The sequence below is a fragment of the Passer domesticus genome, chromosome 4, assembly GCF_036417665.1.
Source record: "Passer domesticus isolate bPasDom1 chromosome 4, bPasDom1.hap1, whole genome shotgun sequence".
Classification (NCBI taxonomy): Eukaryota; Metazoa; Chordata; class Aves; order Passeriformes; family Passeridae; genus Passer; species Passer domesticus.
Window position 1 is genome coordinate 43,960,189 of NC_087477.1, and position 23,016 is coordinate 43,983,204.

Below are 23,016 nucleotides of genomic sequence, written 5' to 3' on the forward strand. Positions count from 1 at the left end.
CAGGCAGTAAATGCAGTCACAGTTCACTTTTGGGGAGGCTAAGGCAGTGAACAAAATGCTGGTCTCAGTCTTGCTGGCTGCTTAGGTGCATATGATTAAAAATACCTGGTAAGGAAAGCAGAGACCTTAAGTCCTCAGCAGCCTGCTTGAAGACAGAGAGTAAATGCAGCTACAGTTCTCTTGATAGCAGTGAGGTAGCTGTCATTTCAAGCTCCCTGTGCAAAAAGATTTCTTGTGTATTTTCAGTGCTGTGAAAAGCATAGATTTCATGAGAAAGATATTTTTATGAGACTCTCATGCAGATTGGGTATTCCTAGTAATAATGTTAGATGGTATTCAAAGCATACTCTTATGAAGAGGCTGCAATTGGTCACAACCACCATTCCTGTCTTGCACTTAGCCCTCTTCTCATGGAGGATGTTTTCCTCCCTATTTTGTGTGCTTTGTATTTCTTCTTTGCTCTAGGACAGAATTTGAACTGAGATACATCCATATCTTCCATTTTATATGGTCACTAAAAGGGGACAAACTGAATAGTTAATAAATAAACTCAATGTCACATGCAGAATGGATGCAGTCCCTGTATAATGACTGCACTGAACTTGTACTTGTTCCAGTATAATTTTTGTGTCCTGAATAAATCAACATAGTCTCTGAAATTTGCTGCAGGTTCTTGTCTGTTTCAAACAGGGATTAAACTGTTGAAGAGAACTTGTAATAATTTTTTTTAAGCAAGGAAAAAAAACAACCTGTGAGTTAAAAAAAAGGAACACAAAAATGGGAGAAAAAGAAAATGGAGTAGCTGAGACACTTCAGAATATTCTTGCTAGTAATTCTGCTCTTGGTTGTTTTCCAGTATCCCTTGAATAACCTCTTTGATAGTTATAGGGCAAATCCTGCATGAACTGGCTGGAAATTATGTAATGACAATGGTCTGTGAATGCAGTCCTTTATTTTCTAGGAGCTTTGACACTCATCCTAGGCAACTCTTTGGAGAACTGAACTGCTGAGCTCTTTGAAAATTTCTGCTGGACACATGCAAGTGACGGCTTAATTCATGGCTGTAGAACCTGGCTAGATGTAGGTGAACTCAAGTCTTTCAAAAGATGGACAGGGTGAGTGATGACTCCATAGAAAATTTAAAGTTATAAGGCTGAATTTAAATTTGAAGTTTAGTAAGTACTAGAATTTATTACTGTAATAACTAAATGTTTTTTAGCACCTTTCCACCACCATCGCCTCTGAACTCTCTTAAGTTTCTTTACAAATTGTTAACTACATCAAAAGAGGAAGGCTGAATATTAAAAACAAAAATTCCCCAAATCCGTTAGTCTGTGCAGACACCCACCATGGAAAATTTCAGCTAAAATTATAATGTTAATGAAAGTTACAAAAATAAATGAAGACAGACTTATACATGTCTAGAGTTTCTTAGTGCATTAAAATTATTTTCTCAAGCAACATTTCAACACTAAAGAAGCCAGCAAGCATTTTAATGTAACAATAGTGAAAACAATTTCTGAAGACTTCTTTGAAGTATTGTTCTTTTATTAAAGATGTGATCTGTATTACTGGTTTCAGACTGTCCTCCTAGATGTGATTTTGCATCTTTGATACTCTTTAATCAAGGTTTTACCTGTGTGTTATAAAATATACATGCTTACACTTACCTGAGATTTTTTGCTTCTGAAGGAGATTCCTGTAGTGCAGGATGGCAAGGTCTGTGGGCTTAGTTACAGCATTGTTGCTGATAGAAGGACCTGGATATTTGACTGAGTGTTAACTAATACCCATTTTCCATAGAACATTGATTTACTTCATTGCCTGCTTAACAAACTTGAGATTAATCTACTTTATCCTTGTAACTCAATATAGAATATCTGCATTTTGGGCAGAAGAACCAGAAAGGGTTTTATGACAGTAAGAAAGGGAATATCTGGATTGCCCCTAGGTGGCAGTGAGGCATTATTTCTTGACATTCACTGAACTGCCTGTTTAGCTGTCTCTGCAAAGAAAAGCTTGCATAGATACAGGCAGCTCTGTCCAGTTTTCTGACCATTTTGGATAGATCTTGAAATTCTAAACTCTGTATTGCAATAAAATATACATGGTTGCAAATCAGTTAGTCTTGGAAAGGCAGACAAAAGTACTGTGTGATATGTGCTGTGAATCAGCAGGTCTCTGATCCATGCTTTAATGTGACTGTGATCAATGGTAACATTGGGGATCCTCAGCAGATGTTCCTTTTTTCAGAAACCAGTGGCTTCAAATGACTTCTTTGCATTTTTGTATCTTTTGTGTGCTAATGTAGCTGCCTTCCGGCACAAATTACATTCCAGGTGTTTGTAGTGAACCTAGTCTAGTGAAGGACATCCCTGCCCAAGGTAGGGGAGTTGGAACTAGATGACATTTAAGGCCCCTTCTAACAAAAACTATACTATGGTTTTATAATTCTATATTTGGGCTAAGTGCAGTGATGGTATATGTGATATTCTGTTCAGATAAATGACTGCTTTTATCACTTGACCATGAGCAATGGACCACACAAAATGCTGCTAATAAAGGGATCAGAGACCCTTTAGTAAGTCCTTGCTGCCTGACAGTATTAATTGTAATGCTGAGGAGAAAAAAATTGGCTCTGCAGTTGTAATTCAAGCTCTGATTTAACAATGTGTATAAATCAATTGCTTTTAGCATGTGCTTGTGTTGACTGCATTTTAGCAGTGTAGCCACTAACTTTCTTACATCTCATCTGGGGAATGCTTTCATTTTTATGAATGTCCTTATTTTCAACCTAGTAAAGTGCTTTTTGTGCATACACAAGAAAAACCATGTCCTTAAATGCTTTACAAATTGGGATATACATTGCCAGCTTTAATACCGTGGGTTAAGAGAAAGAAGCACAATTTTGAACTGGATGATCAATAGAAAAAATTCTAAAACACTGTTTTGGTTGTGATCAGACCACATGTCCTTTTGAATACCATTGGTGTCATATTCTGCATAAAAATCCAAATGAGTTTTTTATATAAACAAGCACCACTTTTTAACTCTTATGTTTTGCATGGGTAGGACTAACCTCTAATATCCCATCAGGAAAAGCATGGCATTAGACACATGGTGGGTCTCAATTGCTTGAGAGCTGAATGTATCAGTAGAAGTGTTTTGTGAATTGTGCCAACCAAAGGAAAATGTAGAATGAATAATCAATTTTAAACTGACTGAGAAGAAAATGATGTATTTGGGATAGGTTTCTAATGCAATATACTTGGGCATTAAAATTTAAAATTACTCTGAATATATTTCTTTTAGAAAACACTGTGGCAATCAAAGACTTAGCAGCTTGATGGATGTGAATGAATGACTCTCATAAATTGAGATTGCAACTGTGATGGCTGCATTAATAAGAATGAGATTATCATAGTGTTAAATCATCCAGCTATACATTTAAAAGTATGTACTGGGAATAAATGCATATTATGCAATATGTCTCTGTCTTCTGCTCTTAGGCCAGCACTATCATGCTACTCACAAATATGAGCATTGGTAGACTCTGACAGTCTACAGGAGCAGTTTTCAGAGGCAGGTTTATTAAATGGTTGCAAAATTGCTCTTGATACTATTGTCAAAAAACTAGGATTTGGCACAGAATATTCATACCAAAGATGATGTAGAAAATAATACTAGTTTCAGAAAAGTTCAGGTTGTAAACTGTGTTCCATTATAAATGTACTGTGTTTTGAAGATGTGCCACATTTTGCTTGGAAGAGCATCACACTGAGATAGGTATGATTTTGTGATCAAATTCCCAAGTTATTAAAGAAATTTGTGTAAAACTGTATTGTTTTGATTAGTATTGGATTATTTTGCATTGTTCTTGATAAGTTACATTTCTGTCTCAAGGTGTGAGGTTTGCTGTGTGGAGGATTTTCAGAGTTAGGACAGCAGTGGCTTTGTGAACTTCCCAGGGAAGCTCTGTGCACATTGTCACCTCTGGTGATCATAGAACAGACAGTCCTGCAAGTCTCCCTACACAGGGCTCAGTTACAGGCTGAAGCCAAAGTTTCCTTATGGAAATATAGCTAAAAATAATATAATGTCACCTAAAACTGTTCATTATCTCACACTCATGGGTATTTTCTAAATGTGACTTTATCCTGTGTCTGTGCTCAACCTGTTCAGTATCATGTGTGTTCATGAGTTTACAACTTGCCAGTGCTGTCTTCTTAGTAAGTGGTAAAAAAATTACTCTAGCAAGTGTTACTGTAAGGCTTCTTTAAGGATTGGTGAGCTGATCTGAGAGAAGAAAAAAAAAAAATCTCCTGGACATTTACATTGTATTGTGAGAAGGATTTGAATTGGAACCCTCCCAGAAATCCCTTTCCACTCAGTAGGATTGTAAACCAAATTAATGGAATGTTTGTCAATGTTGCTTTAATTAAAGATTGCACTTAGCTGTTTTTGACCTTTCCTTATACACACTTAAATACATATTAACAGATGTGCTACTAAAAAATTAAGATATTGGGATACCAGTTAAAAGATTTTAATTACATATATTGTCTTCAAAATATGCTGCTTCAAGGATATGGGTTAATTCTGATAACATTTGAATATTTTTGGGATTTTAAAGTTCTTTTTTTACTTTTGACCAGAAAAAAGAAAGCAAATGGGAGGAAAGAGAAATACTAGTTAAAATCAAAAATAGCCCCAAATTTGAACTCTTATATTTGGAATATGGACCTTAGGACATAGCATAATAATATTTGAAATGCTTTGCTTTTGTCCCAGTGAAGAACAAAATGCATATTTCTAAACTTAAGCTGACGTGTAATGCTCCTGTCTGCATAAAACTAGATTAAGATTTTTTTTTACATAAATTTGAGTCTGCATATGGGTGTATTCCCTTTAATGTCAGTAACTAGATCCTTAATACTTATGTCAAGAGGTATCTTTTTTTTTCTTTTTCTCTGAAAATTCAGCAAAACTGATGATGCTGAATGATCAGTAACTTCCTGCTTTGGTAAACTTTCAAAGATGGATCAGTCAAATGCTTTCACTGGATATCTGTGTTCCTGACCATTCCTCTCTTCATTACTCACTGTGCCTTATTCTTGTAAACATGTAGGTGCATGAGCAATATCAACTGCTTTGTGCTATTTTTCATTTTTGGATGCCCCAGACTGACAGATGTTTTTTGTTTCATTTTATTAATTTATATAGGGTTTTTTTTTTAATTTAACGTATTGTTTTTATATAAATAAAGGAGTTAGTTCTGAATTAGAAAAAAATTTAAACTCCCTGGGATTCTGAGGATGAGCAATATAGCATTATCTTTGTATTTTTACAGACAAAACATATTCCCATTTTCTTTCTTGCTAGCAAAAGCATTCAACTTTCCTTAAAGGAGTTTACATTCTTCCAAACTAATCCAAGTGGAGTAGATCTTATGAGATGGTGAAGCTGGAAGATCTTGATCCCTATTTAATCTAAATCAGGATCTCAGGTATGGCCTCATGTTCTAGTGTGTATAAAATCAATGCTTTTATAAGAACAGCTTTTCCATCTTTTTTCATGTTTACTATATACTGAATACACTACTGGTGAAACAGCACAATTATATATGTAATGCTCCACTTTATAGCCTATCACCATTGGGTGAGAAGAAAAACGATATTCCATAATATGTGATAAGAAAATCATGGTAGGATTCCCAAGCTGGTTCACCTGTATTGTGTCTGTGTTATGTGAGCTTACTGGTGGCTGTGTCCCTACAGTACACCAAGAAAAACAACAAATTTGCTGTTGCTGATTATTGCCTTACAGTATGTGTCCTGCTTTTTGTTACAGCAGAGACACAAATGGGTCCCTTCTGGGTTTGTGAAAGAGAACAGCTTTACAACACAAACCACTAGTAGCTAACAAAGAGGCAGCTCTGCAAAGATTGTCTCTAGTGAAAGTTGCATTTTGATTCTGTTATTTGAATTGCTTAGTAATGGTTCTACAAAAGTATCTGTTATCTTCCTTGGTATCACCGTAAGCAGCTGGCTGTGCTACAGCTGGTTATTTGTAAGGAAATTCTCCAATGAATAAATTACCAATAGCATTCTTTTCACAGAAAGGAAAACCCTTACCTTCTTCAACTTGGATATTCTGTTCTGATTCTTGAAACTATTGTTCTAAAATCAGTATGTGAGTCCAGGGAAGAGTCTGGAGAAAGGGTAAGGTTCTTTCCTTCTGCAGTTGCAAATAATACAGATGACAAGATGAACAAGTTAAAAAACCCAAAAAAACCCCCAAAACCAAAAGATGACAGAAAAAGCTCTGGAATCCATAAATTGCTATTAAAAAATTTAAATATTTTATGTCAGTGATTTTTTTTTCATTAGCTGTTCTCCAATAACTTGACATGTAGGGCGTTGGCCTATAAGTGCATGGTGATGTGGTTTATAAATTTGTCAAGCTTTATATAAACCATGCCTTTTTCATACTTTAATGAAATATATTTAAAACTGTGTGTATTCATGCCTTTCAGGTATGTCTACTCTCGTAGAGGCTGAAAAGAAGGATAAATTAGTCCTCACTAATCATCATGTCCTTACACAGTACTGACAAGCTAGACTGATCATTTGGAAATTAGTTTGGGCATTTATATATTGCAGGAAGATTGCCAAAGCTTACTGAGAAGGAATTAAAACCTGCCTTTCCCCCTACCTCCTCCGCTTCTTCTTCATTGCTTCAGTAGCTCTGACAGCCTTAGTGTCTGGTTCCCCTCCTGCCTCCCCTCTGCCTTCATCTGTTTCAGGCTGTCTCAGTCCTGGATATCCTCTTGTTCTCATTTTGCACTCTTTGTGGTTTCATATTTTTTTATACCTTGCATAGTGAGTGAGAAAAATGCAATCTCAAGGTACCTGAATAAGCATAGGGCATATGTTTCTCCCTAATTCTGGGATTTCCAGAGTAGCTAAGAAGTTTTCACTGGCCTTTGTCTCCAGACTCCCATGCAGACTCCATGAATGCCTCTTTGTGTGGCATTCACATTCTCTGAAAAAATCCCTTCGCCCAGGATTTTTATCCTGGGAAACTGAGAAGCCTCAGAAAAAGGAAAACAATTCTTACCTCATTTGCTTCTCCTCTGTTTTGCTCCTTGGAAATGTGTTTGGAGATTGTTTACCCACAAGTGATTGTTTCATTGGATTCTGGTGTGAGTTGTTTTGGCTCTTTGGCCAATCAGTGCCAAGCTGTGTCAGGACTCGAGAAAGTCACGAGTTTTCATTATTATCTTTTTAGCATTTAGTAAGTACCTTTTCTGTATTCTTTAGTATAGTATAGTATAGTGTTCTTTAATATAATATAGTATCATAAAGTAATAAATTAGCTTTCTGAGAACATGGAGTCAGATTCATCATTTCTCCCTGCCACAAGGGTCCCTGCAAATACAATACCTTTGTAAGCATCACCTGGAATTTATATGCTCACCTAGTATCCTGTAGTCAGGAAGTCCCTGAAGGACTGTTTCTCCCTGACAAATTGTGCAACTCCTAGTCAGACTTCTACAGGGGTAAAAGTGTTCCCATTCAAACCCCTTCCTCCTTGCCTCAGTTTGATGGTCTCTTAATCGTGCTGCTCTGATTCTGTGTGGAGTCATGCTCCAAAGCAATCTGACTTCAACGTGAACAAACAATCCCCACCATTGAGTTGTCGTACTGCATAATGGCAGGTGAACGCCTCAGGCCTGGAGAGAGCAGGTGTTTTCTTAAAATTGCTTTGGTGTTGGAGAAACTACAATGGAGGACAATATCCGAGGAAGTTTCTCAGCATAAAATGACTGCCTGTGATTGCTATTTAGAAAAGTTCTAGGTACAGGTTAAATTTTCTCTTCACCCCAATGTGTAAAGACAATATATTATATCAAGAGAAACTTGAGGATGTTTTAATTATGCCAGAGGATTCTGACCTGACAGATGTTTATATTAATGCATTTGCAGTGTTGGGCAATGCAATCAGGTTACCTAAAGATTTTTCTGGTTGATAAATCTGGTTAGAATTATGGTAACACAGGCTATATGCAAGAAATGTTGTGGTGATGACATAATATATGTCTGAAATGATGTAGTGTTTCTACAAATCACAAGGAGAAGGGATAGCTTATCTTCAGATTTTAGCACTTGCTACTGCAGTTTGAATTATATTTTTATACTTTACTTCCGTTCTGAAAACTGTTGCCAGTCACATATATTTAATTTAGAAGAAAAGCACGTAAAGTAAATTAGGTTAAAAAGCCAAACTCTGCATTTTGTAATGTTGATTTAATAGTAAGCAGCCCAAAAAGAATATAGTAATGATAGGGCATGAATGTTAGCATTATGTATAAATAAATGTCAAGCATCAGTTTCCTTATAAATTTTTCTCAAGAACTGAGTTAGGATGGATGTCCCTTGTGACAATAAGTACAAGTTAGGATGGATGTCCCTTGTGACAATAACATCTGACAAATGCCTGGCAAACAAGAAGTTTATCAGAAAGCAGGTTATAGGAAATCGTATAACATTCGACACCGATCTCTCTTGAGTAATCTTCCCTCATTTTCCTCCACCAGCTTAGTGCAGATGAGATTGATTGTAATGATGGACATTTTAGGCCCCCTGGAGAGAGAGGGCTGGGAACTGGAGAGAACACACATCTGGGAAGTTTCTAAGGAGCCTGGGGAAAGCTCAGTAAAGCAACAGGGAAAAAGAAAGACCAGATGGTGCCCTGACTGCCAGATTCAGAAAGGGAAGATTTTCTGTTTAAATAAAAGTTCCATTTTTATATCCTGATAAGATCCGTGAAGAAGTTAGAGGTTGCAGTTACTTGATACAAAGTAGATGGATGTCTTGCATATTAATTGTTCCTTTGTCCTTCATCTTAAGAGCTTCAGTGTGGTGACATTCTTGAGATGATTATGATGTGTAAAACCATAAAGAACTAATTTAGTGGTTAAATGTGAGAAGTTGGTACACTATGATTTTCTGATTGAATTATTGTAATAAGTGTACAGGTGACAGTTTTGACAACTCTGGTAAATAGAAAAGTATTATAATATTTTTCATTATCTCATGAACTGTGAAGGTACTTCTTAACTGTAGTTCCCATTTTCTCTTTGAATTATTGTTTAGCTAGACTCAAAAATATATATTCTGGTTAAAGTTATAGTAAGGAAAGAATAAATTATGCTTTTAAATTACAGTAAACCAATATTATGATCAATAATTTAATTTTCAGGTGCCTTAAAGATGTCTGTGAAATATATGTGTTTTCTCCTTCAATTTAATCTGTATTTTTAGGAAATTTTAGAGACTATCACATCACTAAGCATAATGCTTATTGCTCTATCCACTAATAAATGAACATGTGGAAATGTGTTTTTGTGAGGGGTGGCTGCTTTTGTGATTCAGAAAGCTGAACTCTGATAATTTCATATTTACAGGATATATCCTCTTAGGTTTGTGGTCAGAACTGTTAGTGAAAATTGTAGTGTTTGTGTTCGTTATGTGTAGTGGTTATATCTTCTGTACACTCTGTCTTGTGAGCAGGAGGAAAAAGCTGTCCTAGAAGGGAGAGAGAAGCTGAGACAAGGGTCTGCACCACAAGTGCAGTCAGTTGTGTTCAAATCACTGTTTTTGGCAATTGAACACTGGGGTCCTGAGAGCAGCTTTGGGGGCTGCAGCCTCTCCCCTGCCCTGATGACTCTGTATAGTGTTTCTAATTCTTTCACAGAGCTATTAATAGACAAAACCAACCAACCAAAAAGATACTAAGCTAGGTTTGTCATAGTTCATACTTGCCATGCTTTCATAAACATGCCATTTGAGTCTCACAAGAAAGGAAAAGTTTAAGGGCGAGCGGGTGGTGATGGGGTGGCTGTCCTGATGGGTGGCTGGTGAAAAGCTTAAGAACACCTATTAAAATGTATGCTTCTGAGTGCTGCTTACAGCTGGGAAATTTTTAAGATATATTTGAAGTTAGCTGAGTGTGAAATATGATTCTGAGGTGATTCAAATTTTGTGAACCGCAGCAAAAATGGCCAATAAAATGGTAATAATAGTAAGAAAGAAAGTTACAAAATGCTTGTTAAAAGCATAACTCAACCCAAAAAGTGGTTTTTACAAATCTGCAGTTGTCTTCTACATGGTTTTTAGCTGTAATATCTCAGAATAACTAACTCAGAGTATTTTAATATAGTAAAAGAAATACATTATTTCATGATAAACTTGTGGTATTCTACACATTGTTCCAATTTAATTTCTTTCCATTACTAAAAGGAACCTAAAAGAAATCGAAATGGTTTTTGAGACCTCGCTGGATTTATCTGCGCATTGAACCAGGTATGTATGTCTCCAATTCTGTTAATTTTTATGTGAAATAGTTGGTGTGTATATGTTACTTATTAGTACTATACTTCGTAGTGTAGTGAGAAAATGGCATGCCAATATTCTTCTTTCCTTAATTTCTAGTGCTGCAGATCTTCTAGGGAATACAGATAAACAAAAAATTCTTATAAAACCCTGTAGATTCTGGTCGTGGAGATTTGGTTGGTAAATTTTAAATGCCTCTAATATACAGAGTGCAATACCCTGAAATGTCAGTTCTTACCTGCCTTTAGTTCCTGTGGGAAATGTGAATTTCACACAGTGGGTATGGTTTTTTTTTTTTTTTTTTTTTTTTTTTTTTTTGTGCTCAGGCTAAACATCCAGACAATGTGTTCTATGTATTCCAACCGTTGCTTGTATCAATGAAGTTGTGAAGTTTAAATAACAAATACTATGTAAAAAATTACATGCTTTTAGACTAATTTTGTTAGGTGCATTCAACAGAATTAATGGCACCTAAATTGGTAGCATTACTGGTAATTTTATTGTGGTTTAGAATTTGGCAAGCCTGTGAATGCTTCTGCCAGCTGGGCCTTTAGACCAGGCTGTTTAAAGAACAGTCACACACAGGAAAAAGCCAATTTTTTTCTAAACATTTAGTTATGTTTTCTATGAATAGCAAGTTTTTTGTTACAAGTATCAAGAACAAAGAGACTAATTCTTTCTAGTTTTCCCTTTATTAATGCAGCCAATTTTCCAATGGATGGAACTTTCACACAGCCACAGAAAAGTGAAAATTTTTATTTTATTGGAAAACCTGATTTTAAAATTGCAAAGAGATGGCAGAAGTAAGTAGTAAGGGTTTGTTTGTTTTTTTCTCTGTTTGTTTGTTTTGGGTGGGTTGCAGAGGGGCAAGACTTCAGATTCTCAATATTTCAAGTTGGCAGCATCCTGTTAAATTGTTTTGTGAGAGCTGGGAGTTTGCTGGCTGATGAATGCATGCTCTGTACTGTGTGATGCCATGCATATAAAAGGGTTTATTGAGCAAAATAAACAATTCTCCGCAGTCTCCATCAGATAACTCTACATTTCTCTGCAGTCCCATAACTGACAGCTATGACCAGCCAAGTAAACTCTACATGTGTATTTGCAATACCTTCTCTCCATTTCATGTAATTTAACCCTAAATGCCTCCTTAATAGTGCACACCAGCCACTTTTTTTGTTAGTTGGAATTTTTTGATAATCTAATTACTAATCCACTACACATAATTGTGTGTTATGCTACATGTAAAGTGTAAAAAATATTTTACAATATTTACCTGTAAAGCTTAGGCTGTCATAGATCCTCTGCTTATCTGTCTAATATCTCATGTCAAGTGCTTGTTTTTTTCCTAATTAGTGTGCATACAATTTTTCTAACCATTACTTTCAGTTAGCAGGGAGGACTGAGGTAGTGTGCGTTTAGTTGTTGCCTTTAAAGGAACATAATCCATGCAATTTATTGTCATTATCCAGTTTTCTTATTTTTTCTATGCAAAAGTGGCACTTACAGAAACACAGGGACCCTAACTTAAAAACAAGTTATATTCATATTTCAGAATTCATTTTATCCCTGCTAAATACATCCTTTTGTTCAACTTTTACCACTGATTTCATGCTTTTATTTACTTGTGTCAAAATGCATAGGAAGAAAACAGCAGACAGAAGAGATAGCAGAGCCATTGTAATTTCATCTAGTATATCAAACCATCTTTTAAACTTTAACATGGTTTTGTTTTTCTGGTGCTCAGTTATTAACAGGAAAAGATTCTGCAGCCTTCCAGCATCCTTCATTACTGCTAAGTATCCTGAAACGAAAATGAGTAGGACCTGTACCTTGATGATAGGCCTGTGATTCTGTGCTCATTATTTTCAAAATCTGCACAGAGTCAATATTCAGATGGAGATGAGAGGCTGATTAAAATCAAGGTAATGTTTTAAGGTATCCAATATAAACAATAGTCTATTGGCAGTTACTTGGTAATTTTGTGATAATGAAGTAAATTCAGAAGTTAAAAAGAGGTGCACAACGAGGAGCATGTTCAAAGCTGTTGTGTCATTTCTGCAAGGAACCTTTCTGTGTCATTTCTGATCACCTTCACCACTCCTGAAAAGGGAAAACTCTACAAAGAGCTTATCTTATGACTGGTAAATTTGAAAACACTTTGAATAAGGCAGAAGTGGTTTTATTCCTGATCTGCATCTAGGTAATTAATAATCAGACAATTTTTTTGCTTTTAAATGACCTTTTTGAAGACACCCAATGAAAAGAGTAATTTTGTTAAAGAGATACCCAGAGTCCATGTGAAGAGGAGCACTGTGCAGAGGTACAGACAGCGTCATGTGCTTTCCTTTATTGCTTTTGAGGTAGCTGTGTAATGGTATCCTGAATTAGTGATAATAGGAAAATGCCAGCAGGAGACTGGGACACTGTTCTATTTTCCTCATTCTTTAATGGTATCAGGAAGAAAAGCTTCCACACAAAAATATTAAGTAATGAGAGAAACACTTGGGTTTTTGAACATTTACAGTACACTATGTTTTTCCACTAATGAGATATTGAAATTTTATCATTTCCATTTGACAACCTTCTCAGCACCCTCATGAATTAAAATCCAGCTCTACTTCTCTAATAAAATTGTTAATTTATTACTATTGTGAACTTCTATAACATGGATCAATATTTATTTTCTGAATTGGCATCCCACTAATTAAAATAAACAATCTGATCATAGAGAAATATTTATGTTTCAATTGAGTAGGAAGCTGCTTGAGTCTTACTTTGTATTTTCAGAATTTGAGGACTCCAATGAAGACTTAAACAGACTCAGGCCTGCCTAAGGCAATGGGTAATAGTTTTTATGGTTTTTGGTCAAAGGAGTCAGTGTGAGGAGTAAGAATATTTCAGTTGTTCCTGTCACTAAGAGAACAATTAAGCCTTTAAGCAACTCGCTGTTCTTGGCTCCAAAAAGCAAATTATTTAGACCAGTTTTGGATGCTTTTAATCATAGACTATGTAGAGAGAATCAGATTATCTCATGGCACTGAGAGATCAGACTCTGACTGCAATTGATTGTCTGCATGGAAGTGTCTAGCACCATGTGAGGTGCCCTCAGGGTATCGAAGACCTCTGTGAAGAACTGGGAAATATGACACAAGATGAATGGGAGACCTTTTTGGTCTTCTAGACCTTTCGGTCTAGACCTCTAGAAGACCTTTTGGTCTTCTAGAACATCACCTGAAGGCCAAAAAGCCCTAAAACATCTGAAAGGGCACTAGATGCTAGTTGCCAATGCATGGGCAAGTGTATCAACCCCTCCAGACAGGGAATTTAAGAATAAACAGCTCACTGTTCTTATTGGAACCCTAAGTGGATAAATAGTGGTAGTGTGTTTTGAAAATTTTGTTTTCTCATTAACTTGCCTACACTTTCTTTTCCAAGCTTTCTTCTCATTATTGACCCTTTTTCAGTTTTGGGGATTTTAGGGTTTTGGTTTTTTTTATTTGGATGTGGCATTGGCCTTGGCAGATGTAAAGATACATATTAGATTGAGTTTAAAATATTTCTTTTCCTATATTTCCCATTTGTAAATGTTTTCAAAATTCTGGAAGATAGTTTTGTTGGTTTATCTATTAATTGAACATGTATGCTGTCCATAATTGTAAAAGCGAAGAGTGCCCCTTGATGTGTGTTTTCAATGTAATAAGTTAAATAGGCAACATTTGTGAAGCAGCTGTTGGATGTAGTCACGACTGACTGCTCAGAAGCACAAGGTAAAAACACTGATCAGAAGCAAAAGTATGATTTACTGTGGGAGAAAGTTGCTGAAGGAAATTTAAACATTAGCTGGTGCAGTGGAAGGCTGTCTGTTTTATATGGTAATGAATAGCTCTCTCCAAATAGGGTCCTTGCCTTCCCTACAATGAGTGCAGATGTGCCGGCTTCTTAGCTGGAGGAGAGCTGATGACTGTGTCTCCCTAAACCAGTGTTATTTTTTGATCATGCCTTAATATCTTAGTACATTTTCCATAACAGAACATGTAATTTAACAACAAACAAGTTGCAATGAAAATGTTAGCAATGGAAATATTTTATTCCCTCCTCTTTTACAGATTTTCTTTTCTGACATAATTGAAAAGTGCTTATGATAAAGAATTTTGTGTGCATATCTGCAAGAAGAATTTTTAAATCAGCTGGTTTTCTGGGGTAAGGACCTCACATGGGAATTCCATGTGAATTGGTGCTTATTAGAGTTTTCCTGATTTCTAGTGTCACTTTTACAATGTCAGCTGGTGCCAGCACACAACTGGAGAAATGTTGATTCATGCAAGCTCTATGGATTAATCAGTAGGAGAATCAGTACCTCAGAGACTCAGAAATGTATGCAAAGTCTGCTGTTCCAATGCCTAAAAATCTCAGGCAGGTATTTCAACTGAAATTCTTGTGTGGTTTTTTCCCACTGAATGGCTAAGTAGAAAGTCAGAGATTGTGGCAGAAATAAAGGTGGTTTATTTTCAGTGACAGAGGAAGTGGGAAAGGAGGCCATAGGGACTGTTCTAATCTTTCCTGCATGGTTATAAGTGAATACACACATTTTTGTCTTTCTCCTTTTTTTTGGTCTTTTGTCCACCAGAAATAAACAAGTGCTGTATCTATTGTCCAGTAGTTTCCTGAATTGAGACTCTCCTCTATGAATCTCTTACAGCAGATTCAATTAAAAAAAAAAAAAAAAAGAATCCCTGTTGGGAATTACCTTGCTTTTCCCTGATTTTGATTTTTAAGTGAAGGTTATTACACTGATCAGTGCAAAATAAGGAAAATGCTAACATGGGATGTATCTAATAATATGCAGGTGGAACAGATATGTCTGAAATTTACTGTTGTCTGTTTTCTGCTGTTCAAGAGCTGTACATAACAAACATAATAACCATGCAGTTAAGCTGTGTTTGCTTTTTTCCTCATGAGAAGAAGGTGAGGATGCTGGAATATGTAAAGGAATATATTGCTTCACCTGATCTCTCGTACATTTCCCAGTACAGTTATGCACCTCCTGTTACCCTTGGCTTCCTACCATCTCTGTAGACTAGATCTCTTGAAAAGAATTGCTAAGCAAAGAAATATTTATGATTGACAATTCATTTTTCTGCCCTTCTTCAAAATTGAAAGCATTGGTCTTAGTAGACAGGAATAAGAATACAGTTATCTTCTTAGAAGAGACTTGCAAAGTGCTGAACCTTTTCCAGCATGGACATTACTTCATTTTAGTCTCTGTGGGATGAAAAAGGACAGTAGTTACCCCACCCCAAAGCAAGTAGTAGGAGGAAATAGACATAGTACAAGACCTTTGGTTAAAGGTCTCTGAGACTGATGGGGTAAAAAGCCCACTTGTACAAAATCATACTAAACTAAAAATGTAAGTTGTTCAAATTACTTTAATAAAATATTAATGAAAAGGATCTTAACTGGGAAAGAAATTTTATTGTATTGAAGATGTGTTAATCAGTATTAGAAACAAATCGTCTGCATGTTCCAATTCCAACAGTTATATCTATGTTCTTTTACTGGAGAGCTGCCCAAATTCTGGCTTCTTAAAAACCCAGGCATTTTCTGAAATTTTAGCCTGTGTTTACCTTTTGTAAACTGAAAAATAACGTACAAGAGGCTTGTGAGCATTATGATTGTTGGGATGATCATATGAGTTAAACTGTTTGGTGGTTTTTCAACTAATTTTCTTAGGTTGTTAGAAGCCTGCCTGTTTAAATGCCAGTCTAATCCACCAGAGCTGGTTTTCATATGTGCCAGGGACAGCTGAAATCCTTGGAATATTTGAGATAAGTACAAATTATGTAAGAGATTTTTTTATGGTTTTAAAGGAACTATTTTCAAACGAATTTTTTTTGTAACACTCATTTTGTATTCTCAGTGGATTCATTTATATTCAGGGATACTCAGCATAAGTACTTTAAAAGTAGACAAAAAACCCCTCGATGCCTGGCATCTGGAATGCCTATTTTAAGCATGAAATTCATCTTATCCTTATCAGAGGAGCCAGAAGCAAAGCTCCATAAAACACAAAAACCTACTGTTAAGCAAGTGCCCTCTCTTGGTGTGGTGCTGGTCTGTTGCCTGGCCCTTGTTTTTACTGAGTGGTTGTTATGATCCAAAGGCGCGTGGGAACCACGGGTCCTCTTTGTGCTAGGCATAGTACAAACTTGTAAGAAAAGAGACAGACCCTGGATGAAGGGTTCAGGTATGGTTTGCATTGAATTTGTGCTATTTGGATCTAAAAATCTTTTAAATTTTGTGTTTATTTACCTGTGTTGTCTGATAATATACTAAGGAGTCACTGTTCATTATGTTTGGAGTGAGCCATTCATTATCTTTCAGACAAAGTTCATGTTATAGTAGTAGCAGCTGCAAAACTACTGAAATGCAGATAGTATCTGGAGAACCCTATTTGATGCCTGATGATCTGGATCTTGGTTTGGCTTTGTGCTTTGTCTTCAGACTCTTTCAAAGATCTTTTTATTAAAAGGCACACCGAGTGTAAAATACCACTCAAAGTAGGGCTGTAACTATATCTTTGTCCTGCTCTTGGGAAATGTTTTTGTATGATCTTGGTTCCCTTCACTTAAAAAACCCAAAAACTTAAAAAACAACTTTGGCACAAATATCTTTGATAATGATGCTTAATGCTTTTCTCTGGTATAAGAGAAAAATAATGAGGCTACCTCAGGAACCACAGCATTAGCAGCAGAAATACAGCTTCTGTAGAGTTTGCGCTTTGTATTTATGAGGTGCCTTTGGTGGTAATCTTTAAAAATTCATTTTTAGTTCTGTTTTCTTCACCCATACTTTGCTAGGGGCTAAAACCTAAGGTCTGGGATAATCGCTGCTATCCTACACTGATCAGCCTCTTAAAGAAAGAGCTTTTTCGTACAGTCAGACAAAGTCTTGGGGTTGCTTCAAGTTTTGATTAATGTTATTACAGCACTTTTTTCCTCTTTGTTTTCCTGATATATATATATATAATTTATATTTTTTTACTTCATCTCACTTATTATCTTAATAGGATTTAATGCAGCTTGCATTTAACACATCCTTTTCAAGTAAAGAAAGGTCAAGACTTTTCACATATGAACAGATGATATGGATGCCTGCCTGAAACACTTATTCATTCAAATTGTTTGGGAATATAGTGCGAAGAGAATATCAGCTCAGATCTAGTTTAGACACTAGACAGATTTTGATCTGGGTTAAAACATATGTGTTTGAAACTAATGTCAATGGCACTTATCTCAGATTTATATCTATGTAATTGAGAAAGTCATCTGATCCTCCGTGGCTGGTCTGTCCCCTAAGATTTCCTTTACTTGTCTCATGTATCACAGAGATTGTCCCTGTTGTCTCATATATAAGTTGTTAGATACATGTCTGTCTTTGATCAAGTTATGTTTGCCATTTTTGTATCAATCTTTACTAGGCCAACCTTGTTCATTGCTCTAGTTTATCTTAAAATTTTTGAATGATATTCAGAACAAGTGAGAGAAATATCAGGATATTTTCATCTGACTCGTTCAGATTTGAGTACCTATATTCATCACTGCTAAAAAAATGTATGGGTTGGATTGTTATTGTTGTTACCATTCCCATGTTCAAAAACATAAGGAATAGGAGTCAGAAGTCTTCGCAAAATAGGGTGGTATATGAAAGGAGTCCCTTAATGTTGAGAGTCCCCGATGAACATTTCTTTGGTGTCTGAGAGCTACGTAAGCTGTGAGGGGAAGACTGCTCAGCTGCAGACTGCTCCAATCCTTGTTGCCACAGCCTGTTGCTTTGTGTTTTAGTGAATAATTCAGTTATGCTGGAAGGGGTTTTCAAATGAGGTATAAATTATCATTTGCCATGATTTTGCAAGGTTCATCTTGGCAGTAGTGGGGAGCTCGGCTAGGTCTTGCAAGTTGCTGAACCATCTTTCCCTCTTCTGACAAACATGTGATATGGCTTTTATTCATCCATTATGACGTTAAAACAGTTAACCTAAGTATCCTTGTTGCAATAAAATTTTACAACAATTTCACTTGTTACTGGTAAAATTAGTGGAGGAGTATAGCATTTTCAGATTATGACTCAGTTAACTGAATATGTGAACTGTCTTCTGGCCTGTTTATCTCTGTTTTAAACCAGGAGCCCAGACTGACTTGTTTTCTAACCTGAAATAGCCTGAATTCTAGAACTCATGTATCAGTGCTTTGCAGTAAAAAGAGGCTAATTTGATATTCCTTTGTCACATACAAAATGAAGCAAATACTTTTGAAGTTGTGGAGACATCCACATATCTAGGATTGATGGGGCTATTTTCTTCAATTTTAGATCAAGTGCTGGAATTACTTCCTTACTAAAAGATTTTCTTAATATTAATGGTTGTAAAATATTTGGAAATGTAAAACTGAATAATAGATTCTTTTTCTTATTTTATTTTTGTTACCTTTTTTATGTGGAAAAAAGAGTAATTTGCAATACTGTGAATAAGGTGAAGTAATACAAGAGTGGTTTTCAGTACATTGATTTTGCTTTGTGATAAAGGAAGTGCCAAATGGTTCAGTGCTCCTAGGTGTATATGAGTCACACTTCCGTTCATCTCATTTTGAAATGAAATGCTCTGGAAATTGAGTATATGAGCAATGTTGGATAGTCAAGAAGATACTGGTAGAATGAAGTAAGTTGCTTGAAATTCATTATTTGGGAAGTGCTTTGCAAAGCAGAACTGTAAAGGAGATAAAATTTTCAAATGGCTTATTAAAATCTGAGTACTTTATATTAATCAATGAATTAGTGATTAATATCCCATTTTATTTTTGTGTAAAGTACAAGATCTGAAAACTAAAGTACACTTATCTCCAACATACATAGCCTTCAAGTGCTTTGTCCATGAAGATGTACCTTGGTTATTCATTAGGAATTTAATTTATTTTTAACTTTGATTGATTTCACTGTTTTGAGATGCCTGATATTCTGAAAGTTGTGTGTTTTCTAGCTAAAATTAGATCTGTATCCTACATATTTGTCTGCTCTATTTGTCTTCAATTTGCCTTGGAAAATAATTTTCATTTCTCATTTAATTTGTTCCTTCTGTCCCTTCTGTTTTTAAGACATCTGAGTTCGAGCTAAAAGGACAAGTGCACAGAGGTATGATCTTTGATAGCATTGAAGTTCCTTAATGTTTGGATAGGTTGCTTGTGTATTTTAGAGAGATCTGAGTCAACTGAGTCCTTTAATGATTTCTGGCACTGAATATCAAAACACACAAAACAGGCAAAAAACCTGCCCCTTACTATGCTGTCCTCGTGATATTAGACACCAAATGCCATTTTAAAAAAGTAATTTGGCCTCAATGTCATTTTCATTTGTTGTACTCCAAATGCCTCCATAATTTCTGCGATTCAATGTGTGAAAACATATGCTATACATAATACATACTTCTTTTTGTGGAGGCTTTGCACTGGAAGGTTAGCAGGGCTGGAGATGTGGGTTGCTCCCATGGGACTCTTGGTATAGCGCAATAAACAGGCCCATGGGGTGCACTAAGTGTATTTATCCCACATTATTGAAAGTCACAGTCAATGTGAACTGTACACTCAATAAATTTGTCCCTGTAAAAAACAGTGTGTTTCTAGGCCTTAAAAAACCCAAAACCCTAGGGTTAAGCAAGCAACCAGAGCAGGGGATTTCAGCATCATGGTTTGCGTTTGCCTTTGTTCCAGACCATTTTTTGCCTCATGTTTTACCCAGGTACTAGAGTGAGTAGACAAGATCATCTCTGCCACATTTGTCACTTGCATAGTGAAGGGTGTTGTAAGCTGAGGTACCAAACATTTTGGGTGTGCAAATAGCCAGCATTGCCTAAGCCATTACCCCTTCAGGATGTGTAGCAGTAGTGATGCCATTCTGCATGGGGTCATGCTGCTGTGCTGTGATTTGCCCAACTCTGTCTTCATAATCCTGTGGTCCATTTACCCTCTGTAGTAAATTGTGCAGTGCAGTGTGGAGCAGTTGTCTTCAGGAGAAATCATTTTACTCTGAGTCAAATTTAAGTGACTGGTGACAGGAGAAACAGTGGATTCAATCAATAACCTCCCTTTCTCCCCCTTTCCCATTTTCCCTATACAGGGAATGATTCATTGTGTGCCCAGATGCTCTCTGGCACATGTTTCTCAATTAAGAAGCTATGAATTGAAAACTGGCATTGACTTTTCACAATACTGCAAGGTCTAGATCCCCTTGGGCTTTCATCCCTCCTGCAACTGAACACTTCAGCCTTCAAAAATTTGTTTTGGCTTTTGAGGTAGGAATGTCATATCATTTTACAATAGTGAGTGTTTCTTTCCACTTGCAGCTATGTGGAAGTCACCACAGGGACCAAGACTGTTCAAGTGTTCAGCAAGAAAAGCTATATCATGTTCATAAATCTCTAAGTCAAATCTGAAATAAAAGTCATGCAGCAAACCGGAAAATGAATTTTATTTTAAATCGAAACAGGGATCAGCAGATATAGCCTGGGATTTGGAAATGATTAAGTGTAGGATTCAGTTAAGAAGTTTCGCCTCTCAAGAAAATATAAAGCAAACATTCTTATTCCTGACCTATAGATCTTCACTGTGTTCAGAATAATAAAATGACTGATCCAATCACGTATTGATGCAGAAGATCTTGGAGCATTTTTACTGAGATGTGAGTCAATAATAGATTTTGTGGTTTTGGCTTTTCTTTCCTGGTTAAATCATGTTTTACTTTCAGCTCCACTCCCCCTGAATTGTAAGGCCTACTGCTAGATGTTGAAATATGGAGAAGGTTGTATTTCACCTTATCCTTGCTTTCATCAGCGGGAATCTTGTGTAAATTGAGATTGTGGTCCTGAAGGTCCAAGTGTGCTTGCTGTATTTCTTGTCTTTTAGACACATGTTCAGTGAAAAAAAACCAGATTCAGAAGGAAATGTATTGAGCAAAGTATGTAAATCCGATGTCATATATGGATATAATTACAAGACTAAAACAATGGTTTTTCTAATTTATTCAATTCAATGTGTACTTGCAGTTTTCAGCTTTGAATCCTAGAAATATTTTCAAAGCCTGCTTAATCCCGTCTTCTAGAGACTCTTCCCTGCACCAACTATTAACCCAACTTTCCCTTAATTGTCATCTTGTCCCTTACTACCTGGTTTTGAGGTTTGGATCATGGATTTCCCTACCATAGCCAAAATGACTTATAGATCTTTTTCAAATTTAAATGCCACTCTACTGGTAACATTGTTGAATCTTGACTAACGGTATAGATAACTTCGTCATATTCAGTTCCTATTTCTCTTTACTTTGTTGTCTAAGGAAATGACCAATAGTATGACTTAACATAGCTTGTAGGGTACAATGAGATGGTAGGAAAGGTATTTTGAGCACTAACATATAATCCCAAAATATCCCTAATCTCACTGTGCATGAATTATGCATCTGCACAAATTCCATTGGACAATTTGAATTTGAAAAAAAACCTCGATGGAGAGTAACACTTGCCATTTCCTGGTGGTGATGCTCATACTTTTGATGTGAAACTTTGCTCCTCTCTCTCCAAAGAAGAATCTGATAGATTGGAGCACTCTCTTCAGTCTGCTGCAAAAGACAGAAATACTGTTAAAAAATTATTTAACTATTAATCCCAGTGTCCATCTCCCACTGGAGATTTTCACTCACTAGACCCTCCTCAGAAAGAAAATAATAGGGAGCAAAGATTATATTTGTAGATGTATGTACACAGAATGTGTGGGGAAGGTCTTTTTCAAGGGGAGACAGTTTTTTTGACAGTGGTGTCAAGGTCAGGCATTTTGCCCTTTGGGAACAGGAGACAAGATTCCTCCCTGTTCAGAAGATTCATATGCTTTTTCAAAGTTTCTCCATGATCTCTCTCCTGCCTTTATTTTTCCTTTTGTGACGAATTCTTATAAATGGAAACTGCATTTCGTCTGCTGTCATGCCCCACTGAAGGAAAGTACAAGAAAGTTTTTTGCTCATATTTTACCCAGATGCTTGATGGGAAAAATTCTCCTTGCTTTGGCATTTTCCTGTGAATTGGAGCAAGCAATGCTGCAGTTGATATTATTTCCATTAAGCTTCGTAAGATTTAAGAGAGATTCACTGGAGCAGTGACCTCTGACTCTGACAAAATTTTTTTTCAAGTCAAAGCTCTTCCCAAGTGCATGATACACAGATTAGCAGATTTGTCAAAACTGTCTTTAAACCATCATTTGCCTTCCTAAAATTCACTTGTGTGTTATTTACCTTTCATTGACCTATTATAAGTACATCTCCACTGGACAATTATACCAGAATCTAAAATTCAGGAAATAATGATTTTGTTTGTCTTGAGCCTCAACCTAACATCATGAGAAATTAGCTTGGAAACTATTGCTGCTATTTCTGAGATCTAATGTTTTGTCTAGCTGTGTTGAAACAATTTACTGAAACATTGGTGTTTGGAGTTTTGCCTCCAAAATAAAAAGCTAATGTAAAGTAGTATCATAGAAAAGGTAACCAGAGATACTTGTTTTATCTTAATCTGAAAAGTAATAAT

At 36.1% G+C, this 23,016-nt stretch overlaps 1 long non-coding RNA gene across 1 annotated transcript; it reads left to right on the top strand.

Annotated features, from left to right (window-relative positions):
- Positions 1-865: 865 nt before the first annotated feature.
- Positions 866-22,826, top strand: LOC135299984 (uncharacterized). Its single transcript, XR_010361834.1, has 8 exons — positions 866-1,115; positions 5,383-5,506; positions 10,305-10,367; positions 11,101-11,200; positions 12,145-12,322; positions 14,507-14,600; positions 19,547-19,583; positions 20,565-22,826. It is a non-coding gene; the product is annotated as an uncharacterized LOC135299984 (long non-coding RNA).
- The last annotated feature ends 190 nt before the right edge of the window (positions 22,827-23,016 follow it).